This window comes from Protopterus annectens, chromosome 6.part0 (genome assembly GCF_019279795.1).
Source record: "Protopterus annectens isolate FY-2018-M chromosome 6.part0, PAN1.0, whole genome shotgun sequence".
NCBI lineage: Eukaryota > Metazoa > Chordata > Ceratodontiformes > Protopteridae > Protopterus > Protopterus annectens.
Window position 1 is genome coordinate 634,531,237 of NC_056737.1, and position 18,873 is coordinate 634,550,109.

Consider the following 18,873-nt stretch of genomic DNA (forward strand, 5'->3'; position numbering starts at 1 on the left):
CAGAAACACCAACCATCAGAAGAAGATGGTTGATTAGGTCACAGGACCTGGCAAGTTCAATAAAAACACCCTAGTCAGTGTTCCTTTGCCATGGTGAAAACTTTGACATTGGCAATAGTCTAAAAGGATAGTTGTTGTTGTGTCTTTCAGCTTTTCCCAGTTAAGGGTCGCCACAGTGGAACTCTGGTCCGCTAATGACTGGCAGAAGATTTTTACGTGCCGAGTTGCCAGCCCTGACGCACAACCTTCAACGAAGGTACGCCCATTCATGCAAGTCTCCACACAAAAGACGCTCTAGCTGAGAATCGAACAGGGCAACGTCTTACTGTGAGGTGACAACGCTACCGCAGCACCACCACTGCAGTTTTGTTTTGTATGCTTAGAACCCATGCTGCTGTTTTAAGAGGATTTACGTTTTTTTCAGGAATGAGGTGGCTCGGATATGAGTGGGTTTTTCCAAGGATCTTTTCTAAGATCCAAAGTAAGGTTACTAAAACTTGGAAAACAGTTTAGGTAAGGATTCTTTCACTTAGGGGGTGGATGACCACACATTTCCAAACATCTGGGAATACAGTACGTATAATAAATTATTGATATGACTGAAAAAGATGACAATTTGGTCCTTACAGAGCTATGGTAGGTCATGATCAGAACCATGAAGGAGGACTTTCAGTAATGATAGCTTGCAGGTTCACTTTTGAACCTGCAATTATGGGGGAATAGGAGGACCGCAATCTTGTTCATGAGTAGCAGAAATGGAACTGAAGGTCTGAATGTTGGCAAGGGGAATGAACTGGAGATTAAAAAAAATAGAAAAGGTGTCATGGACAAAGACATGGTTATTAAAGCTGGAGATGGCATCCAAAAGGAAGAACACATTAGTTCTGAATCTTTCAGCCAGGGCATTAACTTGTTTTCAGCATTATGTTCCCTACAAAATGGAGTCTACAGGACTGCAATCAGTTTCTCTCAGCATTTAAGCAGATTGAACTCTATAGTTCCCTACAAAACAGAGTCTACAGGACTGCAATCAGTTTCTCTCAGTATTTAAGCAGATTGAACTCTACAGTTCCCTACAAAATGGAGTCTACAGGACTGCAATCAGTTTCTCTCAGCATTTATGCAGAGTAGGTTGCACACAAAAAGCATTTATTAAGCTTTCACTTACAGTGCTGTGTAATTAAACAGGTCACCATTTTGGTCAGCCATAGGGCTCTTTTTCTACTTGAGTGTTTGCCTCCTTCCCCTGTAACTTAAGTAAACTGACTCTTACATTAAGAACTATAATACTTACCTTATAGCTTTAGGACACCTTAGGAAACCTTGTAAACTGCAATAGCCCTGCTACATTTGCCCTTGCTGCGCTCAGGCTCTCTTCGCTCCCCTCCCTGCCCCCAATTTCCTCCCGCCCCAGTACCTCTAAATTTATAGTACTATAGCCACTCCCCCACTTTCTAGATCCTATCTGCTTTCATCTGGGATAATTCCTCCCACCCCCATTCTTCTACCTACATTTCAATAGCACCTATTAGCTTTCATCTGGCATTCTCCCATCCCCCTTCCAGTACCTTTACCTCACCACTCTATCTTCTGGTGTTGCATCACCAGGTAAAATAGTTCCTTAACTTACTAGCTGAATCACAGATAATGATATACTCCTCTTTACTACCCCTCTTGTTCGCACCATACCTCCTTACGTTGTATGAAAAACAATTTCTCATGGGATTTCAAGTCCCAAAAGGCCATACTATCACCCCAGCTGTAAATCCTCCCATCTTCAACCATACTTACAATACCAGGTCCTATCCAACATCTTGTTCAGTCTATCAACATCTCAACCCCAGGAACATTAGCTCTAGATCCAAACACTACCACAAACTAATAAACAAATTCCTGAAGTTCATCACCAAGTATAGACTTAACCTAATACTTGGTGGTGATATTCACCCCAACCCTGGCCCACCCACTTCAGATACACATACCCCCTCTACTTGCAATCTAAGCTACAAACCTACAATTAATAGGCCAACTAACTCTCTCCTAGCCTGTCATCTCAATATTAGAAGCATTAATAACAAGGTACATGAATTGCATGCACTTCTGGATGTCCAGTCCCCTGAGATTCTCTGTTTATCTGAAACCTGGTTAAAACCTAACACTACAGACAATGAAGTGTTACCACCTGGGTACAACATACACAGGCTGGATCGTGCTTCAAGGAAGGGGGGTGGGGTAGCTGTACTCTATAAATCTGAGTTGAATGTCACCATAGATGTAATACAACCACCTCAGATTAATAAATCGGAGATTCTTGCCACCAAATTGCAACTTAATAAAAATAAATGCATTAATATCATCTGTATGTACATACCCCCAGGTAACAATATATCTATACTTGAAGATATCCTGCACTGGCTATCATGTCACTACCCCCAAGAAACCCAACTACTTGGAGACTTTAACATAGAGTAGGGCACCTGTTCCTCAGAATCCCCAACCACCCATATTAACCTGCATGCATTTACACAAATCATATCCACCCCTACCAGGATAGGTAAACCCAACCAAAAAGAAAGCATACTTGACTGTGTACTCATAAACAGTCACTCCCAACTGTGCACCTCTGGTACCCTCCCTGATGGCCTAAGCGATCACCTTCTCACATATGTAATTAAGTACAAAGCCATTAATTCCCAACAACCCTTACTCAGAAAGGTTAGAAACAATATAAACTTTGACCCTGTCAAATTCCAACAAGAACTAAACTCATGTAATTGGTCTATTCTAAAACACCTCCCCTTAGAGGAAGCAGTAGCATACTTTAACAACAAATTCCTTGAGATCCTTGATTTGCATGCACCTGTTCATTCAAAGAGAAGAAAGGCAAAAACTGCACCATGGCTTTCTAAAGAGTCTAAACTTAAAATTACCCTTAGAAACAAAGCATGGGCTTTATGGCATTCTTCTAAAGATCCCCAAGATCACATTAAATACAAGCAATCCAGGAACAAAACTAAAAAATCCATTTTACAACACAAAAAACAATACTACTGTAATTTACAGACAGTAAATCAAAATAACCCTCAGGAGTTTTGGGCAGGTTTAAATAATCTACTACATCCTGGACAAACTTCAACCCCAATCCATGCTGCTACTATTGATAAAACCCCTGAAGATGTTTCTGACAGTTTTAACTGATTCTTTGCTGAGACAATTCAAGCCCTAGCTAGCCAGCTACCTCCTAGCTCCCCTGGTCCTGAAAGTAGCACCCCTAGAAACCTACTCGCAGTCAGCTTCCAACCAGTCGCCACTTCACTTATCCGTACCGTGATCAAAAAATTAAAACCCACTACACTTTCTGCTAATCAACTCCCTGCCGAGTACCTACAAAAATCAGCTGATGCTATTGCTTACCCTGTCTCAATACTAATCAATTGAACCATAGTAGAAGCTAAAATTCCCACCGTCTGAAAAATATCCTATGTAATCCCACTTCACAAAGGAGGTAGCTCTACTGAATTCTCCAATCATAGGCCAATAGCTATACTCTCTCCACTTGCAAAGATTATGGAAAAATGTATTCATAGACAACTCATGCACGACCTAATCCAGAATCACCTTATGGCAGACACTCAGCATGGCTTCCATCCTCATCACAGCACTACTTCAGCCCTCCTAGCCTTTAACAACACCATAAACCATAATTGCAACAATAATTATATATCCTGAGCCCTTCTTGGATCTTTCCAAGGTATTCGATATGGTCGATCACCAACTTTTAATCCACACCCTGCAAACATTCTGTCTAGATACTAGAGCCCTTCAATGGTTTCAATCCTACCTGAATGGTTGACAGCAGCCTGTCCTCTGGCAGAACAAACTCTCTAACCTTCTACCTAACACCCTTGGAGTACCACAAGGCTCTATACTAGGGCACTTGCTGTTCTCCAGCTTCATTAACAACCTTTATACTGTCATCCCAAAAGTCAGCTGTATCCAATATGCTGATGACTCTACTCTGATTTGCTCGGCCACATCTCCAATAGAGTTATGGTCAGCTACCCAGACCACCTACATTAAGAGGGTTCGTGGTCTGCACTCTTGTGGGAGGAGAGGCTGGACTCTGCCCTTCTGAGCTGGGAATTTCTGGTTAAAGGCTTATAGTGCCTGCATATTTGAACTGCTTCTTACTGAAATTGGTACACCTTGTTTGCTGTAGCATAGACTAGATCCAGGCCTGCTGAATCTAGCTTTGTTTGTATAACTTGAGCACTAATCCAGGCATTCTTTAAAGTATTCAATTGTATTTATTACTGCTTGGTAGTAACTTGATTAAAGTGTAGCTATCATTCTAAGTTTTTTGGATTAAGCACTTGGGCTTCAGACAAGTTGTTTTACATTAGGAAGGTTTGTGACCTGCACTGTGGTGGCAGGGCAGGTAGCTTACATCCTTCTAAGTTGGGAACTGCTGATTGATGGCTCAGTGTCTGTTATTCTAAAAGTGTATTAGTTCTGGTTTAAGCACTTGGGCTTCAGGCCAGTTATTTTACATTAAGAAGGTTTGTGGTCTGCATTCTTGTGGGAGGAGAGGCTGGACTCTGCCCTTCTGAGCTGGGAATTTCTGGTTAAAGGCTTATAGTGCCTGCATATTTGAACTGTTTCTTACTGAAATTGGTACACCTTGTTTGCTGTAGCATAGACTAGATCCAGGCCTGCTGAATCTAGATTTGTTTGTATGCTTGTTGTTTGTTTGCTTGTTATTTCCCTGAAACGCTAATTCCACCTAAAACGCAGCTTTTCAGTGCTTCTGTGGATCCCTAGTGATATCTGCATTGCTTACTGTACTTATTTCCTTGTTTCACTTGAAAGAAAGTTACTGTTTGTTGTTTTTGCATTTAAGTTACCTGTAACACATTGCATTTAAGTTACCTGGCACTTGCTCACTAAAGCAATTATATAAGTCAGCACTAAAAAAATTAAAAGCACTACACCCTCACAAACTCCCCTTGAGTACCTTGTTCCCCACTGGCCCTTTTTTTCAATTATAAAGGAAATCCCAATACTATTCTAGCATGTCCAAAGGTCAGTTGTCAATCTCCTCTCCGGTACAGCTGGTGAATCTGGGAATCTTGAGGCAATGTTACAACTGCCTCATGTACACAGACAACCCTCTCCTCCTCCCAACAAATTCCAACACATGTGAGAGAGGCAACCATATAGCCAAACTGGAGGCTAAGCTCTCTCAACTCAGTTCTGGCGTAACCAGTCAGGAGGAGAGGGAAACCACACTCACTACAATTCCAGTCTCACATAGACCTACCATGACAGCAAACCAAACACATAAACACACAAAAACATACTCGGAGGCTCTAAATAAAAATCTGCCTAAGCAGCAGAGACCTCCAAAGCAGACACCCAAGCAACCGCTACCCCAAAACAAAACACGTGCACACATAGCTCACAAAGCCAGTGTGCCAAACAGTCACAGCCCTTAAGGCTAAACAACACACCTGATACACTTGTAATAGATGACTCTATCATCAGGCACACTGACGTCCCGCTCACCAGGCTGAACAAGGAGAAGGTCACTTTGAGCTGCCTGTCGGGCGCTAGGATCCGCCACATAATGCAAGCACTCAGGTCACTCCAAGGCAAGTGCAAATATGACTCAGTAATTGTCTATGCTGGTGTGAATGACCTGAGACGTACCTCCCTGGACTACATGAAAAGAGACATAGAGGAGCTCTCTGAGCATGTAGCCCAGGCCGGTATGACCCTGACCTTGAGTAGCATTTTACCCTCACCAAGAATGATGCCACAATATGAAGACAAGATGATCAATTTCAACAATTGGCTTAAGTATTGGTGTCATACAAAGGGGATCCAATGCCTGTCAGCCTGGGATGACATGCTCGACAAGCCACGATGCTTCGCTAGGGACGGTTTGCACCTGTCACCCCTGGGGTTTCGGATTTTGGCAAAGTTTCTTGCTACCCCCATAGTGACTTTTTTAGGCAAGGCTCAAAAGACAAACCCACCTCCATAAGTATCACAAGGGATAAGAAACTAAGAGTAATGCTACTCAATGCCAGAAGTCTAAACCTCAAGATGCATGCACTCAAAACTCTCCTTAGCATGGAGAACATCGATATCTGTGCAGTAACAGAAACCTGGCTCAAGGCTCCCGAGAGCACCCCAGCACTACCAGGTTATACCTCATACCATGCTTTTCGGCCCAAAAACTTGGACCGAACCTCAAATGGAGGGGGAGTATCAATATTCATCAAAGATACCCACACCTCCAGGTTGGTGGCACAGCACGAAGCATCAGAGACTATCCATGTGCAACTAACAGTGGGTAAAACTGCCTTCCAGTTTATAGCCTGCTACAGACCACCCTCCCAAACCCAGGAACCCCACTCGGCTTTCCTGAGAACACTGGAAAATATGAAGGTCTCTCCAAACACCATTATATTGGGTGACTTCAACTACCCAAACATAGACTGGTAGCATTACTCTAGCTCCAACACCCTAGCCCAAAGGTTCCTAAAATTTATAAACTCAAATGCTATGGAACAACTTGTTACCACTCCCACAAGAGGGGAAAACATACTGGACCTGATCATCACGAACATGGGGACTCTATGCTCCAGACCAGAAGTGTATCCCTCACTGGTAAGATCAGACCATAAACTAATCTCACTGGATATTCACATCCCGACCCCACCCCCTGCCCAGAAAACCACAGTGAAAAACTTCTCTAAAGCAAATTTCACACTCCTCAAAACTGAAGTGGAATCCTTCAAAGCCCCCAGGCCTGTGGAAAATACGGCCCAGACCGCAGAATCCCTTATAAACGCATTCTATGAATGCCTTCAGGAATGCATGGATCATGCAATCCCAAATAAAACCAAGACCCAATCCTCCAAAGGCAGACGTCCTGTCTGGTGGACCCCAGCCATAAACAAACTATACAATAGAAGGAGGAAGCTACTACACGATAGAGCAAAATCCCAAAAAGGGAAGGCATCTCTGATCAGTATTAGCAAAAAACTATGGGCACTCATACCCCACAAGGCTCAGTCCTGGGACCTCTCTTGTTCGGTATATATTTCTCGGTGGTACAGACCAACACGGAAGGACTGTGGCTAACCAAGTTCGCAGATGACTGCAAACTGGGCACTATAATCGACTCTCCAGCATACACAAGCATCCTCCAAAAGGGCCTCATAGAAACAGGCAACTGGTGCCAGAGCCATGGCCTCAAGCTAAATGCCAAAAAGTGTATAGTCATCCCATTTGGCAAAAACAAAGTGCCCACAAATTACCACATAGGTGGCAATCCATTAAGTACAGAAGAAGTAATTAGGGACCTGGGGACCCAAGTTGATAGCAATCTCTCATTTGACAACCACGTGGCCAAAGTGGTTAGAAAAACATTTTATATAGCCCACCTAATCATGAAGGGATTCACATCTAGATCAGGGAAAGTCATCGTGCCTCTTTACTCACCCCTCATCAGGCCCATAATTGAGTACAATGCCCCTTTTGGGATGTACCATACCCAACACCTGCAGCAACTGGAAAGACCCCAAAAGTACCTCATCAAGAGGATCAAAGGGCTCAAACAGATGCCATATGCTGCCTGGTTAAAGAAACTCCAGCTCTACTCAGTGGCATACCGCCTGCACAGAGGCGATCTGTGCCTGACATATAAAGCCATGTCCAACCCGGAATTAATGGATATGCTGCACCTCAGAAAATCCAAATCCCATCGAGCTACGCACTTGAGAGACTTGAACCTCAGCACTGAAATAAATAGGACATGCTGGAGGGACAGATTCATAACCCAGAGGCTCCCTTCACTCTGGAATAAAATCCCCAGTCCAGGTTAGGCAGAGTCCCTCATTGACTATCTTCAAGAGGAATCTTGATGAGTGGATGGGAGATCGTAGGTTTACCCCGGGTATCACTTCTGTGTCACTATTAGACAGAGGCACAGTATACTAACCTCGAAAAAGGGCATAGCAAAATTAATTTAAAATGGGTGGCGAAAGCCAAACACACTATGGCTAGGCTTACAAATGCCCTAGGGCAGATAGCCTAGTATGAACCTATGAACCTATGAACATTTAATACAATAGAAAACTGGCTTTCTGAATGTTGTCTGATCCTAAATCCCAAAAAAACTAAAATACTGTTATTTTCACCAACACGTAGGTCTGCCGCTTTCACCTTTACCATAAATTCAAATGATGGCACAATAATCTCCCCTGACCCCTCTACAAAACTATTAGGTGTCATTATAGATAATAATCTAAAATTCGACCTACATGTTAACCAAACTATCAAAACCATCAATAAAAAACTAGGGTCACTTTACAGAATAAAAGCCTTCCTAACCCCTCCAGCTAAATTGCCATAGCTCGCTCTCACCTTCTTTCAACCCTTCTGTATGCATCCCCTCTACTCTCGAATTTAAACAAGACTGTCCTTAACAAACTCTCAGTTTGCTACAACCACATTGCCAGGTTTGCCACTGGGCTGCCATTTAGGACACATCATTGCATCAATCTAAATCAGATTGGGTGGCTTGAACTACCCAGCCTAATCCAGTATAACCAACTGATTATGGCCTATAAAATCCTCTATAATCCGGACAATACTCCTGCACTTAAAAATATTATCACCCCTTATAACAATCCTTGACCACTTCGATCCTCTAACAAATGTAAAATAAATAAAAATAAATAAAATTATGGAGTGTCCGAGCAGGGTGGATTGCAGGAAGCTGTGGAAAGCAGCTTTATGATGCCAAAGTATTGTTTAGTAGGATCCTAAAGAAGATAAACTAGTGCCTGGTGTTTCTGAAGTAGTTGTGTTTCCAGCTAGCCAAGGCCTTGTTTCTTAGTTTAGTAGAGCTTTAATTTCATTAGCTAACCATTTATTCTTGCAATACCGTCTATTGTGTGGAAATGTTGACAGTCATTTGAGTGTGTGGTCACTGGCAGAAGTGAATCAGTTACAATTTAGAAGACCATTATGGAGTAATAGTGCTTCTCCTTATAAACGTTTGGAAGGCCTTGCATGAAGCAAGTGTTTGAATCTGATGCAGGTTAGGTGTGGAGGCTTTTACATAGGATTTGATGGCAGCAGTTATATTGGGATACCCATCTGCCAGCTGATCGAGTTTGTTAGCTAAGCTATTAGCGCTGATTCAAATCTTGGATATATGTTATTTAGAACAGTGAGCAGGAGAAGGAATATTTGGAGTGGTACAGGAGAAGGAATATTTGGAGTGGTACATTGAGGTACCGGGTAGGACTGTGTCCAGACAAAATGAGGAAGAAGAGTGGTATAATGTGGGTAAGCTGGTGGCAGGCTGATAGATGTTGGTATTTTTTTAAGGTATTTCATAAAGGGAATGAGTGTGAGTTGTTAAGAGACTGATGTATAATGAAGGGAGGTGGTAATGGGAAATGAATGAAGGTGTGGAACCTTTAGGTTTCTAGACTTGTTCCATATGTCTTATGGTATACGATGGCTAGGGTAAATGTTTTACTGAAAAAAATGAATAATATTCCAGAAATATCGAACATATTACTGGAAAAGGGTGTCAATAAGTGGGGGAATGTAGAACACTAAAAGCTTTTACTGTGGTTGGGTTATATAGTTTCATCATGTGGTAGGGTTACTAGGTCTGATGACAGATATATTATTCTTCACAGCTTCCCAAACTTAATAAAGAAAAATTGTGTGAGAGCAATGAGGCTCTAAGTTGGTATAGAAATACTAAAGTAACAGATAATAAGAAGTTAGAATGCATGAAGATTTATGCACTGTAGCTGTCAGCATGTGATGATACAATAGTGAAAGGAGTCGATGCAATGTGTAGAGTGAAAAGAAGATGCAGTAGTTTACGAGGGTCAGCAGTGCCCTGTTCCAGTGAGTAGGAACATAAATATGGCAATAGTTATGGCATGAGTGGAGGCAAATAATGGATGACAAAAAGAGACTGACTGAAATGTTCTGAACACAGGATTTAGGTATGTGATGGGTGTGATGGTACGATAAAAAAGGGTTTGCTGTTTGCCACACAAGTGATTACATGAGACAAGAAAGAGAGGTTATAGGAAGGAGAGGAGTACGGCATACTGTACATACACTATAGTATGATAATGTGTAAGTGAGAGAGAAGGTGTTTGTGCAACAAGGGAATGGTGAAAGCAGCTGGCAGGGTGTGTGATAAGGAAGAGATCATAAGAGCACATTGTGCTGTTAGCACAGCAGAAAAATGAATGGAATGAATAATAACAGAGAGTAAGTCGGGCAGGAAGGAGAGCAACAGGTACCATTGTACTTCCAACACAGGAGAACAACAAATGGAAAATTGTAATGAGAAAGTAACAACAGTAAATAGGTGAGGAAAAACAAGATGAAATGTGGTGGAAAAAGAGAGCAGTAGAGTGTGCAGTCATTAGTAACTTACAGGGAAATTTAATAGAGAGCAGTGTGTCTGTGTTAATGATGGGGTGTGCTACTGCAGCTGTATTATCATTATCCATGCAATAAGAACATTAGTATTCAAAAACATATTGCACAATTGTACAAGTGCAATCTAGCCAATGTGTTTAATACACAGGCATCTCTTCCATCATTTATAAACATGGATCACAGGTACTGAATCCCAGCGTACAAAAATGGCTGCATTAATGAATTGTGTAAGTGAATACTGTATGGTAACACAATGCATACTACATACTCCCATGCAACAAGCATTACCAATCAATGTGTTGTGCCTCTGGCATTGTGCTCCCGATCAAAGTGTTGGGCCTGTGGCATTGTGCTCCCGATCAATGTGTTGTGCCTCTAGCATTGTGCTCATGATCAATGTGTTGTGCCTTTGGCATTGTGACCCCAACCAATGTGTTGTGCCTCTAGCATTGTGCTCCCGATCAATGTGTTGTGCTCTGGCATTGTGCTCCTGATCAATGTGTTGTGCCTCTGGCATTGTGCTCCCCATCAATGTGTTGTGTCTCTGGCATTGTGCTCCTGATCAATGTGTTGTGCCTCTGACATTGTGCTCCTGAAAATTGTGTTGTGCCTCTGGCATTGTGCTCCCAATCAATGTGCTGTGCCTCTGGCATTGTGCTACCAATCAATGTGTTGTGCCTCTGGCATTGTGCTCACAATCAATGTGTTGCACCTCTGGCATTGTACTCCTGATCAATGTGTTGTGCCTCTGGCATTGTGCTCCCAATCAATGTGCTGTGCCTGTGGCATTGTGGTCCCAATCAATGTGTTGTGCCTCTGGTATTGTGCTCTGCCATCATACTGTGCTGTAAATCATGAAAAATAGCCCCTTATTAGACATGATATTGGAGCTGGGGGCATTATTCTAGTATGGGAAGAAAGAGATCTGGTACTGTGATAGCTCCCTTGGGTGAGAGCTGGGAGTGGGGCATCACTGTGAAGGAGCAGTGGAGTATGTGGTTGTGATAGCTGGCTTTAGAGTTTTTTTTTGTCTGCCTTTTTTAATTTTCCAAGTCTTTTGGGTTTCTAATACCTTGATGGGAATGGGCTCAATTCCTAAGTCAAAGTATGATTAAACTTCATGAAATTAGTATTGTTTCAATATTTGATGTTAGCCAAATGTGCTCTTTGCAGCACCTGCAATGTGCCCAGTAAGAACTTCTGTAATTTGTATGGAGTTACATGTATCAGTAGCATGTCTAATTAAGATTGTAATTTTTTTTTTATAAGACCCATTACTCCTACTAGTCCTGGAACTGTCTGGGTATCCTTCTTCCACACTGCCCTTGTTTATGCCTGCAAATCCTGGTATTTTATGACTTTGTGACTCATTGTACATAAGACACTGTAATCACTGGGTGTAGCAAATATAATGATGAATGCTACTTTTGTCTTATTTTCATAGACTACTATGTCTGTTTTTCTTGCATCTATTTTTTGAACTGTTGGTAATGGATGATACCATATGATATAAACTTCATCATTTTCTGTAATGCCTTGTGGCTCATGTTTCCAGTGTTTTTCAATCACTTCAGTAACATAATGTTTGCACAATCCCCAATGCAGCAGTCTTGCCACAGTGTTATGCCTTTCAGTATACAGTTCTTCTGTCTTTAGTATAGCACAATCAGCAATAAGGTGTGTGACTTTCAAATTCTGTTTTATAAAAGTTACATTTGTCTGTTTCTCCCACATGTTCAATAGACTTTGTAAACCAATGTGTATGTAGTCCACTATCTTGGGCCACCAACATTAACCTTTCTTCTTTTGGTTTAAATTCAGCTCTCCTTAACCATTAATGCATTCGATCATGATCAACATGAGGTTGTTCCAGGAGTTTTCTATACTTGCAACTATATTTATGCATTTTCCACATTTCTTGCCTTCTCATCTGTTCCTTCACCTTGTATTCTTTCTTTTGTTTTTTGGCATATTCAGTTGTTGCCTGAATTTTATCTACTTGTGGTTTGATTTCCATTTTCACTTGACGCTGATATGCTTCTGCTAAACTAAGTCATCTTAGACTTATTCTCCTTATGTTTCATACCTTTCACTACCTTTGTGTCTTGTGAGGTCAGCAGACATGTATGCAATTCCAAGACTGCAGATCTATATATGTAATTGATTTCAAGGAGGTCCATACCTCCTTCAGAACAGGGAATATATGGTATAGTCTTGGTATGCACTGATTTTTATAAATCATTTGATGATCATGAAGCATCCGTCTTGTTTTCCTCTCTAACCTATCCAACACTATTTTTGGGCCAGTCAATCACTCCAAAACTGTAAGTAAGGACAGGAAGAGCAAATTAGTTTATAGCTTGGACTTTGTTCCTAGACGTCAGTGCGGTTTTCAGTATTAATTTTAGTCTTCTGAAATATTCCTTACTGAGTTTTATTCATATTTGTTTATGTTTTATTGTTGATCCTTCATCAATTCCCAAATATCTATACACTCCCTCTCGCTCAAGTTCTTTTATATCACATTCCTGTCCCAAACTGATGTTTTCTTTGTGCTGGAGCTTTCCTGCTTTAAAGGTTGCATTTGCACATCATCAAGGCCAAATGACATTCTTATATCATCTGAAAAAGTTTTGACCACTTACAGTTGTGCTTTCAGTTCTGATGAATTTTAACTGTGACCTAATCTGTTAAGCAGACAACTTAATGGGTTAAGGGCAAGACAAAAGAGCAGCAGTGACAGGGAGTCACCCTGGAATATCCCCCTTTGAATTTTTATTCCTGGAATAATAGTTTGTCCTTTGTCATGGCTTACGTTCAAAGTAGTTTACCATTGTTTCATGGTCGCTGTGATGTAATTGATCAGTATCAAGTGTGTCCTATACATTTTTAAGCATTCTTTTATCCATGAATATTTGATACTGTCGAATGCTTTTTTTGTAGTCTATCCATGCAATGCTTAGATTCTTCCCCTTTTTATAGATCTCCATTATGACTTTATTTAACAACAAATGATCCTTTGTTCCATATGACTTTCTTTTATTACCCTTTTGTTTTATTGCCCATGCCTGACTGAATTTTCTTCTAAATGACTGTAAACTCTGTCGGCATCAATTCCGGAGTATAGCTTATATGTCATTGGCAAGTTATTGGTCTGTAGTTTTTAGGATAGCTTGCATATTCAATCTTAAGTAGGAGTATTGTTTTTCCTGTTAACCGGGCTGGTGTCTCTTTGAGGTGTGCATATAAATAGTTCTTACTCTTGGCTAAAACTTCAAGTAAAGATGTTAATACTTTTAGCCAGACGTTAGGTACTGCATCTGGGTCTGGGGTTTTCCAATTAGAAGCTTTTCTTAACTTTATTTCAATCCCTCTGGCCATTACTTCATCCCATTTTATATCCTGTACATTCAAACTTCTTATTCTTTCTTTTACTTCTTCTATCCATTTAGCATCTTTGTTATGTTCCACAGGATATTCATAGATATTTATCCAAAATATATCTATGTCTTCTTTTTTTTGTGGTGTTTCAAATCCCTTTGCCTTGTTTCCCAATTCTCTATAAAACTTTTTTGGGTCATCAATAAATTGTTTATTTTGTACTTTTCCTTTATATGTATCTGTATATTTATTTATCTATTTAATTGACATTGTTGACTAGGTTGGTCCAGCTGGGACAGAGCCCTTTTTTTCAGTGGAGACCCGGGGACAAAAGCTCCACAGTTAGCTCATAGATTTCAGCTGACTCAGTACACAGATGATAATATAACATCTCAAGTAGATATATACAAAGCAGATTAACAAGAATGACAATCAGTGCCTACATATCAGCACATATTAGGGTACAGTGCAGAAGAAAAGAAAACAATACAGATACAATTTACAAGGCAAAGTGTAGTGGTACAGTATAGTAAAAAAAAGAAAACAATACAGATAAAATTTACAAGGCAAAGTGCAGTGGTTCCAGTGTAGTAAAAGGTAAGTGAGTAAGTGTTTATAAGCTTAGTCTTTCAACTGTTGAAGAGTTAAACATCAGTACAGATTAAATTGGCTATGAAAGGGAGAAGAGGAGGTAGCACAAAAAAGGTTCATTTAAGAGTGAAGGTTCAAGACAGAGTTAGGAAAGATGGCTTGCAGTGTAGAAGTGAAGAGTGATTGAGAGGAAGGTAGGGTTTTACTGAGGTAGGAGAAAGGTGAGATACTGGGTGGGCTATAGAGTTGGGTCAGTCCGGGGGGAGATAGCATAGACATAGTTTACTTCTGTTTAAGTGATTCTTTACTGCATTTCTTAATTGTAGTTTGGGTCTAATGAGTCAGATGTCAAGTGGTAGTTTATTCCAGTTTTCATCAGGGGAACAGCTATAAAGTTTTTTTCCTGTGTTGATCTTGGATTTGTGAGTGGATTGGAGATGTTGGTCAGAGCTCTGGAGTGTTCTTGCTGGGGTGTAGGAGGAGATGATAGATGTGATGCTGGGGCAAAAAGTGGGCTGATATAGAATATAATGAATTATCTGAAGCTGAGAGAGGAGAAGGATATGGAGGAATTCAGGCCCGTTCAGTTTTTGGAGTGCTAAGCAGTGATGAGAGGAGTATGGTAGTTCAGCAGCAAATTTAGCTACCTTGTTGTAAGTGGACTCTAGTTTAGTAATGAGGGAGGTCTGTAAATTGGTGAGAATTTGAGAGCCATAGAAAAGGGTTGAGGGTAGGTAGGCATATGCTTCAGCTATTTTAGCTTTACTTGAGAGAAAGTTTTTGTTTCTGTAAAGGAGACCAAGTTTTTGATGTGTTTTCTTAATGCTACGTAAAATATGTAGGTCAAATTTTAGCTGGTCATTAATAATGACCCCTAGAAGTTTGGTGTGGTTTTCTACTGTGATTAGTGTGTTATTGTGGGATGAGATGGCGAAGGATGATTTCACGTGGGTCATTGTTTTTGGTACGAAGATTAAAAGTTTGGTCTTCTTTGGATTTAAGATGAGATGGTTTTGGTAGAGCCAGTTTTCAATGGACAGGAAGAAGTCTTGAGTGGTGGTATGGAGCTCAAGAAGTTTATCAGCAATGGTGATGACTGTGGAGTCATCTGCATACTGCACTAGTGATGAGTGTAGGGTAGAGGTGGATAAATAATTAGTAAAAATATTAAACAGCAGTGGTCCTAGGATTGACCCTTGAAATACTCCCATATGTGTAGGGAGTTCGGGGGAGACAGCAGAGTTCCATTTGACAGACTGGAACCAGTTGCTGAGGTAACTAGAGAACCAGGAGATAGTGGTGGTGGATAAGTTTAACTGAGAGAGTTTGTCTAAGAGAAGTGGGTGGTAGACGGTGTTGAATGCCTTTGAGAGGTCGAGAAAGAGACAGGAGACTAGTTTATTCTGATCTCTAGCTTGTGAGATGGTGTTTATGAAGGGAATGAGAGCAGTAGACCTACTATGCCCAGGGTGAAAACCATGTTGGGTGGGGGTGATTAGGTTCTCTTGTGTAAAGTATTGCAGGATTTGTTTGTGTACACATTTTTCCAAGATCTTAGACAGGGGTGATAGAATTGCTATGGGCCTATAGTGGGATAGTTCGGTAGAGTTACCTCCTTTATGGATGGAGAGAGTGTAGAACTTTTTCCACATGGCTGGAACTGTAGCTTCACTAGTAGATTGGTTGATAAGAATAGAGATGGGTAGGTCTAAGGAGTTGGCAGCTAGCTGGAGAAAGAGTGGATGGAGACCATCTACTGAGGGAGAGCAGAGTTTGAGCTTAAGAAGCAGAGGTTTTATGTATCTGGTGAAAACAGTTTTTAAGCAGAAGGCCAAGGAGGTGTTAGATGGAGTAGGAGGGATGGTGGGTTGAGTGGGGTTAATGTTTGAATATATATCTTCTAAGTTTTTCTGTCTGTGCTAATATTTTTAGTTTATTCTTTGCAATAGTGCAAGATAGATCCTGATCTATTCTGATACTGCACATTGCTTTTAGCATATCTATCTTTCTGAGTATTTTTATTGATCTGTTCCCTCTTCTATAGTGTTATAACAGTGACACTTCTTGTCTTAATTGCTTTATAGTTTTCTCTACTGAATACCTCCATGATGACATTTGATTTCTCCCCTTCCTTTCCCTTACAACCCTGTGTTTTTGTGGTAAGACATTATCTGTTATTAATTTAGCTGCACAGTAGTATATCCTGCTTACTTCTGTTATATTGCATGAATTTGTATGGACAATCCTAATTACTGTGTTCATTTGTTTTATCAAATTTCTAACTTTTAGGGTTTTATTGACCTTCTGCAGTCTATTTCTTTCATTGATCTTAATATGTCTGTCCATCTCTATTAAATCAACCATCTCCTCTCTTAGTTCATTGTCTTTTAAATTTAAGGTGCATTATTTTATTCTGCATTTCTTGTGGGTATTCTATAGAAAGTTCTAAAACATCTTCCATTGCCACATTCTCTTCACTTCCATCTTGTGTCATCCATTGCTCTTCATATGGGAACACACTGGCCTAACACTCCCCTTGCTGTGGAACTCCAACTGAGCATTTCTACTGGTTTCCTATGGAAGGCTCCAAAGTATCTGCATACGGCAACTGATCCAATATTTCTCGCTCCACTGGTTTTTCCTTAATTTGGAGATCCATTGCTGTACCCTGCTGTGATGTTTTCTGAGTTAGATTTACTAGATTAAATCCTTTACTTCGCAGGTACTCCATAACCTCAGTTTCTATTTCTTTAACGTCTTCATTAATAACTCTCTTTTCTAGTTTTCTTCTTTGTTTTCTTATATTTTTCTATTTTTTTTTGTGTGTGGGTGTGTGTCTGTAGAATTTAAGACTGATGCACTGTTCAGGTCATTGACTGTGAAGAGAAATCATTGGTACAGTACAGTACAGTCAGGGGAAGACACCAACAGTAGGCATCCGGTTGTAGTCCTGAAACATATGTTGTTGGGACCAATTCACACACAGCTGGTGTAATGTCTTTGAATTGTCTATGACCTTGGGCATTTATTTGCATTTCCACTCAATGCATGATGTATTCTAGCTATGCAATGGAGTAAGACTGCATAAAGTGTCTTACTTCATTATATACCATTTATAAATTGTGCAACGTTTTGGTACACCAGTCTGTGCAGTACCATGCCTAGTCCATGGTACATGATTGTTGTGAATAGTGCCCATGTTTCACAACAGTTCATGCATAAAAAAGCCTTCATAATAAGTATGTAGTGAGCACCATGTGTACAATGCATCTAATAGTGACAAGATATAGTTTAAATGACAATGAAGAACAGACGTATCCAGAAAAAAATGACACTCTAGCAATGAATTTTTAAGTAGTGCTTTGACAAACCTCGAGAGTATATTATATACAAAAAGGATGCTTGATTTTCTATATAGCAACTTAATTACAGGAAAAGCAAACTCTATGCTTGTGCCTCTGAATACATAAGGGGCATAATCGTGTACAAGATGGAAGTTACATTTTCTTCTTAGTTACATATACATTGATGTGAGATTAAGGGATACAGAGGGTGAGCATCATGACAAATGTAATACAAGTGTAGTAGTGGTGAGCAAGTATTGAAAATGAGAAGGTTAGTAACAAGATGAGTACAGTGTAGACTGATTGCAGTAGTTGAATAAGTAGAAGGGTAACAAAAGAATCCCAAACCCCATGCAGATTACGTGCAGTGAATTATGTTAGTAAACAAAGACAGATGGGGAGGAGTCAGACAAGTCCTAACTAATGAAAGTCAGAAGGGCAGTTGTGAAAAAATTAAAGGGTTGCAAATGTTTACATATAATAAATAGTAAGGCTATAAATACATTTGATGAAAAATATATTTGTAAGCCCTTCTTGAAGTGTTTTCACGAATAACGCATTTGCAGTAAAGGAAGAGGTTTTCCTAACTTGATGTAATAGCAGTAATGGAGGATGTCCCAAAGTTATTAGTGACTTTGGTGGTACTGGTAAGGCACTGTGACTGTGATCTTAAATTACATACAGGGGAGTATCATGAGATGAAAGGTCATATTTCAGAGAATGTGGCTACAGAATAAGCCTTCTTTTTGTTATATTGGTCTGTAATATATTTATAATTATATTTTTTGTAGGACTGGATACAGTACTTTTGTTTGGCTTGGATTAAATATTTCTCTCTGTGATTGCTTTTGATTACTCACTTAAAAAATAATATTGCATTTCTCTGACTGACCTTTCCTGTGTGAAATTATGTTACCCTGAGTTCTGTGGATTGATATTATATTTATTTACTTGCATACTTATTTATTGCCCTGTGTTTAGGTACTCGGTGTCAATTTCATCTTAAGATCATTGGCACACACTGCAGGCTAAAAATAATATAATGTGGTTACAGTGCAGCATT